The sequence below is a fragment of the Telopea speciosissima genome, chromosome 10 (assembly GCF_018873765.1).
Source record: "Telopea speciosissima isolate NSW1024214 ecotype Mountain lineage chromosome 10, Tspe_v1, whole genome shotgun sequence".
Taxonomy (NCBI): Eukaryota; Viridiplantae; Streptophyta; class Magnoliopsida; order Proteales; family Proteaceae; genus Telopea; species Telopea speciosissima.
Window position 1 is genome coordinate 30,188,514 of NC_057925.1, and position 13,475 is coordinate 30,201,988.

Here is a 13,475-nt window from a genome sequence, read left to right on the forward strand (position 1 = left end):
AACATTACACATTGATTGTCTATTGATCAACACTGTGAATCTTATCTGATGATTGTGATTGTTAGACTAGATGTCGTAGTTGGCTTGGAAATGAGGCCTGTGGTAGCCCATAGAATGGGATGCAGTTGACACCACCTGACTGATACGATGCCATATAGACATGGGATAGAGTTTTATCACCCATGCTACGCACCCTTGCCAACAGGGGTTAAGGTGTTGGATGCCTGTGAGGGTGACCATATGTGTATATGAGAAAAGAAATAAAATGAAATGAAAGGAAATGTGTTTGCACCAGAATGGTGATTATGAGCTATATGTCGCTTTATATGCCAGAAAAGAAAAGAAATGAGAAATGTGATGGATTTCCCTACAGATTAATCACAAAGGGCAGGTCGGGCTGACCTTGGTGAACGAATGCGGGAGCTGACTGGTCCTCTCCGACAACTCAATGGGTGTATAGCGGGAAGGGGTAACCAAGCCCGCACCAAGGATACATGTATTGGGGATTGTAGTAGCACAGACCTGACTTAGCTATATTGTTAGGTGGCTAATAATTAATCTAGACTTGCATATCATGTAGGATCACGTGGAATGTGGTTGCATGTGCATGCATGATGATATATTTTTCTCACGAGCTCAGTGGGGCTCACACTCTGTTATACATTATTTTCTTTAGATGATTTTGCAGATCGATGCTGCTGTGGCATAGAAGCTCATTACGAGGAGGAGAGCCCTGGTCATTATGATGATAATGGTGTGGACCCCGACGGAGGTCATGCCGACGATGCGTGCATTCTCGGTGGTCATTGATGAAGACCGTTGAAGAGTGCACTTGAAGCTTTTTGTTTTGGGGACTCCTTTTTGTTTTTGTTAGGAGTTTATCCCCGTTCTGTTTGTGGTTCTGCTGTAGGTTTTCTTTCTTTTCTTTTGGGGTTGAGTTATCTCACCCTATATATATATGTATGTATTTCTTCTTTCTTTAAGCTTTTGTCAGTTTAGTTTTCCGTGGTGGGTTGTATCTAGGCGGGAATGTTTCAGAACACTATATACATGTATATATCACCATCATTCCTGTATTGCTACGCTTTCTCTTTTATTATAATTGTAGTTTATCTGCAGCACTCTGATCTTACCTGTAGTAATGTGATGAATGTGAACCCATGAATGTAATAACTACTTCTAGATCCATGGGATTTGGCGGATTGCTATTACGCAATTCGGGTCTCCTACCCAATCCTCCCACGGGGTGGTTTGGGGTGTGACAGAGCTGGTATTAGAGCGTGAGGCTCTTCTTACATTCATGGGATGCAGATTAGGGTTAATAAGCTACCAACACTAAAACAAATAAAAATTAAAAGTTACAGGGGAGGTAGCTGCAATTAAGTAAAAGATGCATAATTTTCATTAAAATTTAAATGATAATTGTGGTTGAGCCACTACATAAGTTTAATTGGAAGTATTGCTTCAATAATTACATAAACTGAGAAAAGAAAAAAAAAACTTCTTATAAACCCAACACAAAAGAAGAAGCAGAAATGAGTACATAAGCTAAAAAAAGATAAGTCAGAATCACGTAGCATAAGCACTAGAGCTGGTCAGAAGATGACTAGAAGAACTACTCTGGTGGAGGTAAGTCGCTCGAAGGAGGCTGAGACTAGCGTGAGTCAACATGATAGAATCTATCCCAAAAGTCTAAGCGCTGCTCAATAGATCCTACCCTGCTCTCCAATGATGTGAAGCCTCAATCCATCCTAGTTGCCATGTCAGAAAGCTGGGTACTGAGGCCCTGGAAATGTGACATCATCTACGCCCACTCAAAAGTCCCTGGAACCTGAGAACTGGTGGCACCCGTCGCCTCATAGGCAGGTAAGTCAGTGAACTATGTGCCAACACCCTCAAAGTCGCCCTGACCCACCCCCTGCTCATCAATACCCTACCTCTCTCCAAGCTCGCCTTGGAAGTCTGTCTCAATATCTCTCAGCTCCTCATCATGATCATCACCACCCTGCATCTCCTCCAGTCCGTCAACCCTCTGTTGCATCTCTATCTGCTCCTCATCCTCTAGTGGATCCTCTCTAGGCACCTTCATCTTTAGAATTGAGGTCTTATCAATAGGCCTAGATCTATCTTTTCCCATGTACTCACCCTCCAAAGGCACCCCAAAATGCTGAAAGACCAAGGTGAGGAACTTCCCATATGGAAGGTTCCCATCAGATGGGTTCTGAGCGTGGAACAACATAACCTAGAGTAAAAGGTATGGGAGGTATATTATCGGACCCCCTCTGCCAGCTCCCAGTAAACAGTATGTGATGTATGCCCTCATCATAGAAATACTACCCCTATTACCGCCCTTAGGATTGATGTTGTAGGTTACACACCTACTGATCACTCTAGCACTAGGCTTATAGGAAGCCTCAGACTAAGGTGTGTTTTGTGACCCTGTCAGTGCTTTGAAAACCAACCTCCTAGTCTCCCAAGAAAACATCTCAGAGATGTCCATCCTGGGTTTATAGTAAACCCTCTCTCCTGAGTTGGGGATGCTCAAAATCTCTGCTAGTGAACCAGTGGTCAAACTGATATCCACTCCCTTCACCCTACTCAACAGTCCAAACTCTTGTGCCCCAAATGGCACCAAGTTGCAATAGAAGTACTGAACCAAGTTAGGATAACAAGGCTCGATAGGGGTCAACATAGAGGTCCAACCCAAGTGTTGAACCTAGAAAAGAGACTGTACTAGTGAAAGTCCTCCACCTGGACCACCCGGCCATTCATAATTTTTAGGGACCTAAAATTCTTCCAATCCCTAGCATGCTTGTACCGAGAAAAGTGGAATCTATCAAATTCGGATTCCTCCAAAGAGGAATCATCCCTAGATGAAGATGGGGGTACCGTAGAAGAAGATGATGATGAACGTTCACTTTCAACGTGGAGTCTCTTCTATGCCATGGATTTTCTAGCCATCCAGTAACTTGTGGACATTTTTCTACAAAAGAGAAGAAAAGAGATAGTTAGGGCAAGAAATTTTAGCAAAACCCTAGCCAAAGTAAGAGGAAAGCAAAAGGAAGAGCTAAAATAGGGAAAGCAACCAAGAATCTTACCTAGGCACGCATAGAGTTGCAAAGAACTTGAAGAAATGTGAGGTTTTGGTGTGGAATTTGTCACACAACCCCACAGGAATTTTCCTAGGTGTTTAGAAGAATTTAGAAGAAGTTAGGATTGGAATGGGCCCCTCTCGGACTCATATACCTGCGCCCCGATTCTCTGGGCAATGGCACTGGGCGATGTAGGCAACGCCCAGAGACATCGCCCAGTGAATGTAATTTGCTGGTTTTGATCTTTTGACACATGGGAACTTGGACTTCACCCATATTAGCTTTGTTAAACATAAAAATAAAGATTTTACTAATGTTTTATAGGGAAAAAAAATCATAATTAATTAAATGTATACGAAAAAAAAATTATGAAAATAAGGGAATACAACTTCTACATGGGGAATCTTAGTAAAACACGTAGGGAATTGAAATTTCTTGTTTATGTGTTTGATGTAAGTACCTAAGATATATAAACATATATATACACTTATACGAATTGATGAGTGAAGTATTTAACTATGACGTGCTTGATATTGTAATGTACGAACTGAGTGGAGTGTTGCTGTGCAAAATCGAACATAGATATGTAGGTATGTTGTAATATGTATTTACTACGTGTAGGGAGCATAGATATTACCCCATCCAAAGTTTAAGTCGGCCAAGAATAGGATCTTATAGGCTGTCTAGTCAATCAAACACTTAGACGCTAAGGTACCTCAAGCCAACCCAAGATTAGTTTTATTGATTCTTAGTCATTTAAATTCCAGCAGACATGTACTTAATTCCTTTAATTAAGTATAACCTGATGCTTAGAACCATTTCCTTTGACAGGACCCATTACCTCGGTCAAGGCTAGAGACCCCAGCATCATGATCTATATTAGAAAACTATGAGAGAGATTGAGACGGATACGACTAGTACTACCCAAGCCGAGAACCGGTTGGACTTTTATCTAGCCATTGCTGCCATTAGTGGACCAGGGGAACGAGGCTATTTTATGTCCTTAGCTGAAGGAGTATGAGTACTTGCTTGCGATGGAGTTTGTAATTGGGAAGAAGCTGGAATTACTTGCCTGTTAGACCAGGTAATTAATTAAAAGTCTTTTATTTAAAATTTTGAAATCTCTCATATAGTGTCATGCATAGCATACCGTTACATAAAATATTCAAGAAGAGAAGCAAAACACAAAATGAAAGAGACACCTCATAATAAACCAAGATAAAATATCTAACAATCCACCTTACTGGTGCGGCTCATGAAATTCACTGGAACTACGGACTAGGTGTGTACCTGTTCTAGCTAGGCAATAATTGTTGACCCTGTTGAACGATATTGGAATATTGAATATGCTCCTCTTTTCTGAGAAGTCACAATGGGCAACACAAAAAGAAGTTCTCGTGGTGGCCGCAAAGGGAAGCAACCTCGTACTATACTGGAGGTTGAACTGCCTAATGGGATTGAGGCTCAAAATTCGGAAGCATCGGCTGCTTCATCAGAGGCACCAGTGGCTGCACATGCCACCGCTACAGTACCTCAGCCAAATGTGGTAGCCGGCGATGTGATTGCATTCATGACCACTATGATGCGAACCATGCAACAACAACAAGAATTGCTTGGTCAGATGTCTACACAGTTTGCAACCATGATGCATGAACATGCAGCACCACTACCACCACCCAATCCGCCTATGCTATTTCCACTACCTGTGCCTCAACACTTAGCAGAGAACTCTACCACCAAGGTTATGGAGAGATTCAAGAAACTACAACCGCTTGCATTCTCCAAAATAACTTCTGAGGCAATGCAGTCGAAACGGTGGATCAGTGCCCTAGAGAAGGCATTTGAAGTACTTGAGTGCACGGACGCACAGAAGTTGATATGTGCGGGTTATCAGTTGCAGAATGAAGCCGAAGCTTGGTGGAAAGCTACTAAACCTAACATGGAAGCTACTCACCCGAATACCACGTGGGAGCAATTTAAAGAAGTTTTCTTTAAGAACTACTTCCCAGAGAGCTTCAGGGATAGAAAAGAAATTGAATTCATCGCACTGGTGAAAGGAACCAAGTCAATATTGGATTACCAACAGCGATTTGAAGACCGGTTCCATTTTGCCCTAGAACACCTGAGAGGGGAAGTTAGTAAAGCAAAGAAATTCGAGAAAGGACTCAAGACTGAGATTGGATCAGTACTGTCAATTATGGACATCCGGGATTATGCTCAAATGGTCGACAAGGCAAAGATAATGGAAGATCGATTTAAAGAAAAGGAGAAAGAGAAGGTTGTGACGTCGCCTGGGGTGAACAAAAGGCCAAATAATTTTCAAACATTTGGATGGCCAAATAAAGTTTATCGAGGAACAAGTTCAAGCCTAAATCCGACTCTGTATCGTAGGCCGAACGTGGGTCAGAACCCTTTTCACGCCACATTCAATCGACCTGCTCAACCGGCTACGAGATAAGTGACAACAGCAACTTCACCAGCCCGACCAGCAACAAGTCAAGTGAGCCAAGCCTCAATACCTGTTGTTTCACCCTATAAGTGCTATGTGTGCAATAAGGAAGGACACATGGCTAGAGATTGCAGATCACGTGGGTATGGCAACTCATCAAATCAGCCTTACACTAGACCTTTTCAGCCACGGGACAATCGGACGCGAGGAAAGGTGTTTGCGATGACAAATGAAGAAGCTGAGGCGAACCCTGATGTATTGACAGGTAAGTTTGTTGAACACTACTAAATTATAGGGAATAATTGGCTTACTTCATGTAACCTAAAATACCTATAAACCCTAGGTACCCTGAATGTGTCAACCATACCTGCACGAGTATTATTCGACTCGGACGCAACCCATTCTTTTGTTTCTACCACTTTTGTGAGTAGGATGAAAGATCAACCGAGAGACATCGGGCACCAGTTAGTGGTCAGCACACCGATAGGTAGTATCATAAATTTGAAGGAGGTCTACGACCCTTGTCAGATTGAGATATGTGGGAAGAATCTAGCCACACGATTGATAAAGTTAGATATAAAGGATTTTGACATAATATTAGGCATGGACTGGTTGTCTACCTACGGTGCAAACGTCATGTGTGTGGAAAAGAAGATAATGTTTAAGTTAAAAGATGGGTCAATTTTCACCTATCAAAGTGAACCAAGAAGGAAACCCAGGAGAATAACCTTATCAGCCCTCCAGGCGCGCAAGTTGCTTGACGATGGATGCCAAGGCTTTTTGGCCATGGTGATAGACACGGAGGTAAAGATAAAACCCTTGGAAGAACTTGAAGTCGTCAGAGAATTTCCTGATGTCTTTCCAGAAGATCTGACGCAGCTACCGCCTGACCATGATATAGAGTTCGCAATTGATCTAGTTCTTGGTGCAGCACCAGTATCCAAGGCACCATATCGAATGGCGCCAATCGAACTGAAGGAGTTACAGGTTCAACTTCAAGACCTGCTAAAGAAGGGATTCATTCGACCCAGTGTATCAACCTGGGGAGCACCTATGCTATTTGTTAAGAAGAAAGATGGTAGTATGCGGCTGTGTATCGACTACCGCAAGTTGAATAAGTTGACTATCAAGAATCGATATCCGTTGCCACGCATCGATGACCTATTTGATCAGTTACAAGGAGCAAGACTTTTCTCCAAAATCAATCTTAGGTCGGGATACCATCAATTGAAGATCAAGAGCGGTGATATTCATAAAATGGCGTTCCAAACTTGATACGGACATTACAAATTCCTGGTTTTATCGTTCGGACTAACCAACGCCCCGGCAGCATTCATGGACATGATGAATAGAGTACTCCATGATGTGTTGGATAAGTTCGTAATTGAGTTTATTGACGACATTCTGGTGTACTCCAAAAATGAGGAAGAGCACGCTCGACACATTACCTTCGTGTTGCAGCGGCTGCGTGAGCACCAACTTTATGCCAAGTTTAGTAAATTTGAATTTTGGCTTCACCAAATTGGATTCCTGGGACACATCGTCACCAAGGACGGCATTCAAGTGGACCCAGGAAAGGTGAAAGCGATACTCGAGTGGGAAACACTGATGAGTACCACTGAGATTCAAAGTTTCTTAGGTTTGGCCGGTTACTACCGACGGTTTATTAAAAATTTCTCACAGATTTTGGCACCCATGATAAAACTTACAAAGAAGGGAGCCAAGTTTGAATGGAATGAAGCGTGCGAGAAAAGTTTTCAGGAATTGAAAAACCGATTGGTGACAGCTCTAGTCTTGACCATTTCGGATTGCACCGGAGGAATGGTGGTATATACTGAGGCATCTAGGACAGGTTTAGGTGGTGTCCTGATGCAGAAAGGTAAAGTGGTCGCCTATGCCTCAAGACAACTGAAGGAACATGAGAAGAACTACCCCACTCATGACTTAGAATTGGCGGCGGTGGTCTTCGCGTTAAAAATATGGCGACATTACCTATATGATGAAAAGAGTGAAATTTTCAGCGATCCTAAAAGTTTAAAGTATTTCTTCACCCAGAAGGAGCTGAACATGAGACAGAGGCGGTGGTTAGAATTGGTGAAAGATTATGATTGTGAAATCCAGTACTACCCTGGTAAGGCCAACGTTATAGCTGATGCATTAAGCAAAAAATCTCAGACTGCATCTCTCACTTCCTTAGTTGTAAGCGAGCAGTTGATAGAAGAAGCTCGAAAGTTTGATCTGGAACTCGTGATCGAAAGAACAGCTATACGACTAGCAGCTATGGATTTATAACCGTCGATACGAGAAGAGGTAATTGTGAAGCAACCATTGGACCCTGAGCTAGCCAAGATTATTTGGGAGGTACAGCAAGGAATCCATAAGGATCCGGACTTTTCTTTGGCCCATGATGGCACACTGAAATTTTGAGACAGACTGTGTGTGCCTGATGATTATGATGTCCAAGACCGAATTCTTAAAGAGGCACACAACTCACCCTATACAATCCACCCTGGAAGTACAAAGATGTACAAAGATTTGAAGAAGTATTACTGGTGGGTGGGAATGAAAGCAACCATAGCAATACACGTGTCCAAATGCCTCACCTGTTAACAGATAAAAGCAGAGAGGCATCGTCCGTATGGTTTATTGTAGCCACTTCCCATACCTAAGTAGAAGTGGGAAAGGATCGCTATGGACTTCGTGACAAATCTGCCCAACACCAGGAAGGGCATGAATGTGATTTGGGTGATCGTGGACGGACTAACAAAGGCAGCTCACTTTATACCAATCAAGATAAGCTACTTTATAGAGAAGCTTGGCCAACTATACATAGAAAATATAGTCCGCTTACACGGCGTGCTTGTCAATATCGTGTCTGATAAAGATTCTCGGTTTACCTCAAGGTTTTGGAGGAGTTTATAAAAGGCATTGGGGTCTTAACTGAATCTTAGTACAGCTTTCCATCCGTAGAAGGACGGACAGTCAGAAAGAACTATACAGACTTTGGAAGATATGCTCAGAGCCTGTATTTTAGAAATGAATGATAGTTGGGATGCCCATATACATCTGGTCGAATCTGCCTACAATAATAGTTATCACTCCCCCATTGGCATGGCACCATTTGAAGCTTTGTAGGGTCAGAGATGTCGAACTCCGCTATATTAGAATGAAGTTGGCGAACAAAGATATCTCAGACCTGAGATGATCCAAGCGACCTGTGACAAGGTGGATGTCATAAGAGAAAAGATCAAAGCAGCCCAGTCAAGACAAAAAAGTTATACGGATAACCGAAGGAAGGACATTGAGTTTGAAGTCAGAGAAAAAGTGTTTCTTTGAGTATCTCCAACTAAGGGATTGCTACGTTTTAACAAGAAAGGCAAGGTGAGCCCAAGATTAATCGGTCCTTATAAAATACTCAACAAAGTGGGACCCGTAGCATACCGACTGGCACTACCACCATCATTGTTAGGCATCCACGATGTTTTCCATGTGTCAATGTTGAGAAAGTACATTAACAACCCGACACATGTACTATCAACTGAACCTGAACAGTTGGATGTGGATATGACCTACGAAGAGCAACCTACGGAGATATTAGACAGAAAGGAGCATAACCTCCGCGTAGTTGCACTGTCACCTTTATAAAGGTTCGATGGGGAAACAACCCGGTGGAAGAAGCTTCATGGGAATGTGAAAAATAAATGAAGGAGAAGTATCCTCAACTCTTCGAATTGCAAGGTAAGCAAATTTCGAGGATGAAATTTTTGTAAGGTGGGGAGAAATGTCAAACCCTGCTCCTGACTGGCTAGAATTTTGATTGAAGGACAGGAACCCCTGACCAGGCAACCAGGAACAACTGTGGAGCATTACTCCGAGTGATCGGGATTAATGAGGAAACTCTGTGCATGTTCCCCTACATACGTCGGAAGGTGGATAGTGAACCTCTGTTGCATGACTCATAGCATTATGTATGGCCTGGACCCCAGGTAATCTCTCTCCTCCCCATAACTGTGGGACCCACCTCTGGAAAAGTGTGTAAAAACCTCTAAATGGTGTGTGGGGATAATGCCCTAACCAAGAGTCAAACCCCTGTGCAAGCCCCACTGAGATTCAACCATGCTGAAATCTCTGGGCGATGCAGACAAGGCCCAGAGACATCGCCCAGTGAGTAAAATAGCATATTTTATTGCATTTAAATTGTGGGGACCACCCATAATGGACATGGGCACCCTCCACAGATAGAGGGGAGTCTGAGGGACCACCTCGTACCCTTGGTTCACTGTAGACCCCACCAGTGTGCCCCGAATCACTAAAAAATAGTTTAAAAACTCATTCTCAAAAGGGGCCTTAGCAGCCAAACAGACCCTAATGGGGGTTGGGCCTATAAATAGGAATGCCTTGGGCTCATTTAGAGCCCTTAGCACCATTGGAACCGTGAGGAGAGAAAGGAGAGAAAAGAGAGGAAGAAGAAGAAGAAAGAAGAAGGAAAGGAAAGAGACGAAGGGGGGAAAATGCAGCCTCTCATCCAAGGCCTGGAACTGAGCTTCCTTAGCCTTCTACAGGTATAGAAACTCTGCCCAGATCTGCTGCTTCCCTTTTTGTGTTTATAATTGTTGATCTTTTATTCCCTGGGCAGCCTGGAACAGCTAGGGACTGCCCTAGACAGCCTCAGATCTGCCATGCAAGCATAGAGCATGTAAGATCTGACATTTTTATTTAATTTTATAAATCTGTTATGCTATTCTTGGAGCCGGATTCTGGATGTGCACTGCTAGATGCTCAAATGCCTGGCCGTTTGGAACCTTGGATGCAAGCCATGGCTGCACAGACCTAACCCTAGGTTGTAGTGGCCTTGAATCACTATTTTATATCTGTTTACAGCCTTGTAAGTGACTGAAATTCAGATCTGTTGTTGTGAAAAACCCTATGACACTATTCACTGGGCTGTCTGGGCAGCCTATGGCAGCCAAGTGGTGGGCCCAATCGATAATCCACTTGGACCAAAAAATAGATCACCCGTAGGGGTACCCAGCACCCTAACATGCAGGGGGGATCAAATTTGAGCACTGCCTATGAAGGACGTTGTTGATTTGAAGACTCTGGGTGATGCAGGCAACGCCCAGAGACATCGTCCAGTGAGTGAAACACTGCTATTTTGGCATTCTGACTTGGCGAACCACACCCAATAGCCATGGAACAGTGTGGGAAGGTGGGAAATGACCTAAATGCCCTTCCCCACATCTGCCCTTATATAGGGAATGCTTGGGAACCCAAGGGGGCCCCGCAGGTGATGGAAACCCTGCCAGTGCTTGGTCTTGCAGCACTGTCAGACTGAAGGCAGTACAGTAAACATATTATGACCTAGGGTCAGGTACAATGATTGAGAATGACCATTTTACCCCTAGACCACCAACTCTGAATGATGCATCGGGACATAGACCTAAGGCCCAGTGCAAGGCCTAGACAATTCCAAGTGAGAACCAACTAAACACCGGGTCAACCCAGTAAGTTTAGGTTAACCCTAGGACTACCAGAGATAGGTTGAAAACTTATTATGACACTTTCTGATTTATATTTAGGATTTGATCCTGTGCTCGAGGCCAACAACCAGACTGCTATTGGATCTGAGTTTGCAACTGAGTACTTAGAACCAGACTCAGGTGAGTGAAATATTATCATATATGTACATGTAACTATGATGCTATGCCGGCTATTAAATTTAAATCACAAATGTTGTGTTATTTAAATTCTGCTCTATTATTCAAACATTACTCATTGATTGTTTGTTGATCAACACTGTGAATCTTATCTGATGATTGTGATTGTTAGACTAGATGCCGTAGTCGGCTTGGAAATGAGGCCTGTGGTAGCCCGTAGAATGGGATGCGATTGACACCACTCGACTCATATGATGTCATATCGACATGGGGTTAGAGTTTCATCACCCGTGCTACGCACCCTTGCCAATAGGGGTTAAGGTGTTGGATGCCTGTGAGGGTGACCATATGTGTATATGAGAGAAAAAATGAAATGAATGAAAAGAAATGTGTTTGCACCGGAATGGTGATTATGAGCTATATGCAGGGCTATATGCCAGAAAAGAAAAGAAATGAGAAATGTGATGGATTGCCTCACAGGTTAATCACAGAGGGCTAGTCGGGCTGACCTTGGTGAACGAATGCGGGAGCTGACTGGTCCTCTCCGACAACTCAATGGGTGTATCGCGGGAAGGGATAACCAATCCCGTACCAAGGATACATGTATTGGGGATTGTAGTAGCATAGACCTGACTTAGCTGTATTGTTAGGTGGCTAATAATTGATTTGGACTTGCATATCATGTAGGATCATGTGGAATGTGGTTGCATGTGCATGCATGATGATATATTTTGCTCATGAGCTCAGTGGGGCTCACACTCTGTTATACATTGTTGTCTTTAGATGATTTTACAGATCAATGCCGCTGTGGTATGGAGGCTCATTACGAGGAGGAGAGCCCTGGTCATTATGATGATATTGGTGTGGATCCCGACAGAGGTTGCGCCGATGATGCGTGCATTCTCGGTGGTCATTGATGAAGACCGTTGAAGAGTGCACTTGATGCTTTTTGTTTTGGGGACTCCTTTTTATTTTTGTTAGGAGTTTATCCCCTTTCTGTTTGTGGTTTTGCTGTAGGTTTTCTTTCTTTTCTTTTGGGGTTGAGTTATCTCACCCTGTATATATATGTATGTATTTCTTCTTTCTTTCAGCTTTTGTCAATTTAGTTTTCCGTGGTGGGTTGTATCTGGGCGGGAATGTTTAGAACACTATATACATGTATATATCTGTTGGTGGAAAATCCAACACCTACACACAGGGGCACAACGCAGTGGTGGAGATAATGCGGGCGTGCCAGAGCCTTTGACGCAGGCCCAAATGGAACTGAAAATGGCCTATTCCAACTTTTGACCAGGACAAAACGGCCTATTCTAAGATGAAACGGCCTACTCAGCCAGGCTGAAACGGCCTGTTCTAACTTCCAGCCAAGCCGAAATGGCCTGTTCTAACTGGCGAAATAGCCTGTTCTAAGAGACCGGAATCGGCCTGTTCTGACTTCTAACCAGGACAAAAAATTTTGAGCCTGAGTAGCATTAAGGTCTTTTGGGTGAAAGAAAATTGCGTTGGACGAAGCAAAGGAAGAAGATTGAAAATCAAAGTTGCTTGCTTACAATCTGTGTCCGATTGGAGTCGGTACAACTTGTGGAATCCAACATTGATAAGGTTTTCAACTTGGAATTTACACTACAACTATTCTACGACCAGATCGCATAATCTACCAAAAACGGACTCGATGAAGCTTCCACAACTCTACCAGCCATGGATTGATGGAGCTTGCAACTTGATGTTAATGGTCGTCTTCTGAAACACGGGCCAAAAGACAAGATTGCTGGAGTTGTTCTCCAAGCATCTCCCAAAAACGGATCTGATGAAGCTTCCACAATTCGGCCAGTCACGGACTGATGAAGTTTGCAACTTGATGATGATGGTTGCCTTCTGAAACATGGGCCAAAAGATAAGATTGCTAGAGTTATTCTCCAAGCAAGATCTACATGAATGCCCCTTGAAACACAAGCCAATGAGGCATTGGTGGCTGGAAGCCAACTCTAGCAAAAATTACAGGGAAAGATGAAAGATTACATCTTGAAAGATAAAAAAAAAAGGAATAAAGATAATAGAGCGTTGTGTTGTTGATTGTGGTGTCCTCTCTTCAATGGAGACTTCTGTCTTTTATAGATGGATCCCATAAAGGCTCCCATTTGGTAGTTGCCATAACTGCCGCACCTATGTATCTATAATCCCCTTGTTCCAGTGCCACGTGTCCCTGATTTTGCACATGACCCCTTCGTGAAGTAATTCCAGCTATTGCATCTCCTACTTTTCAGATTGCTACCTAGT

General features: G+C 43.2%; 1 pseudogene; it reads right to left on the reverse strand.

Moving 5' to 3' along the window:
• Positions 1 to 1,933: 1,933 nt before the first annotated feature.
• LOC122643472 overlaps positions 1,934 to 13,475 on the reverse strand; it is a 57,176-nt pseudogene continuing 45,634 nt past the window's right edge.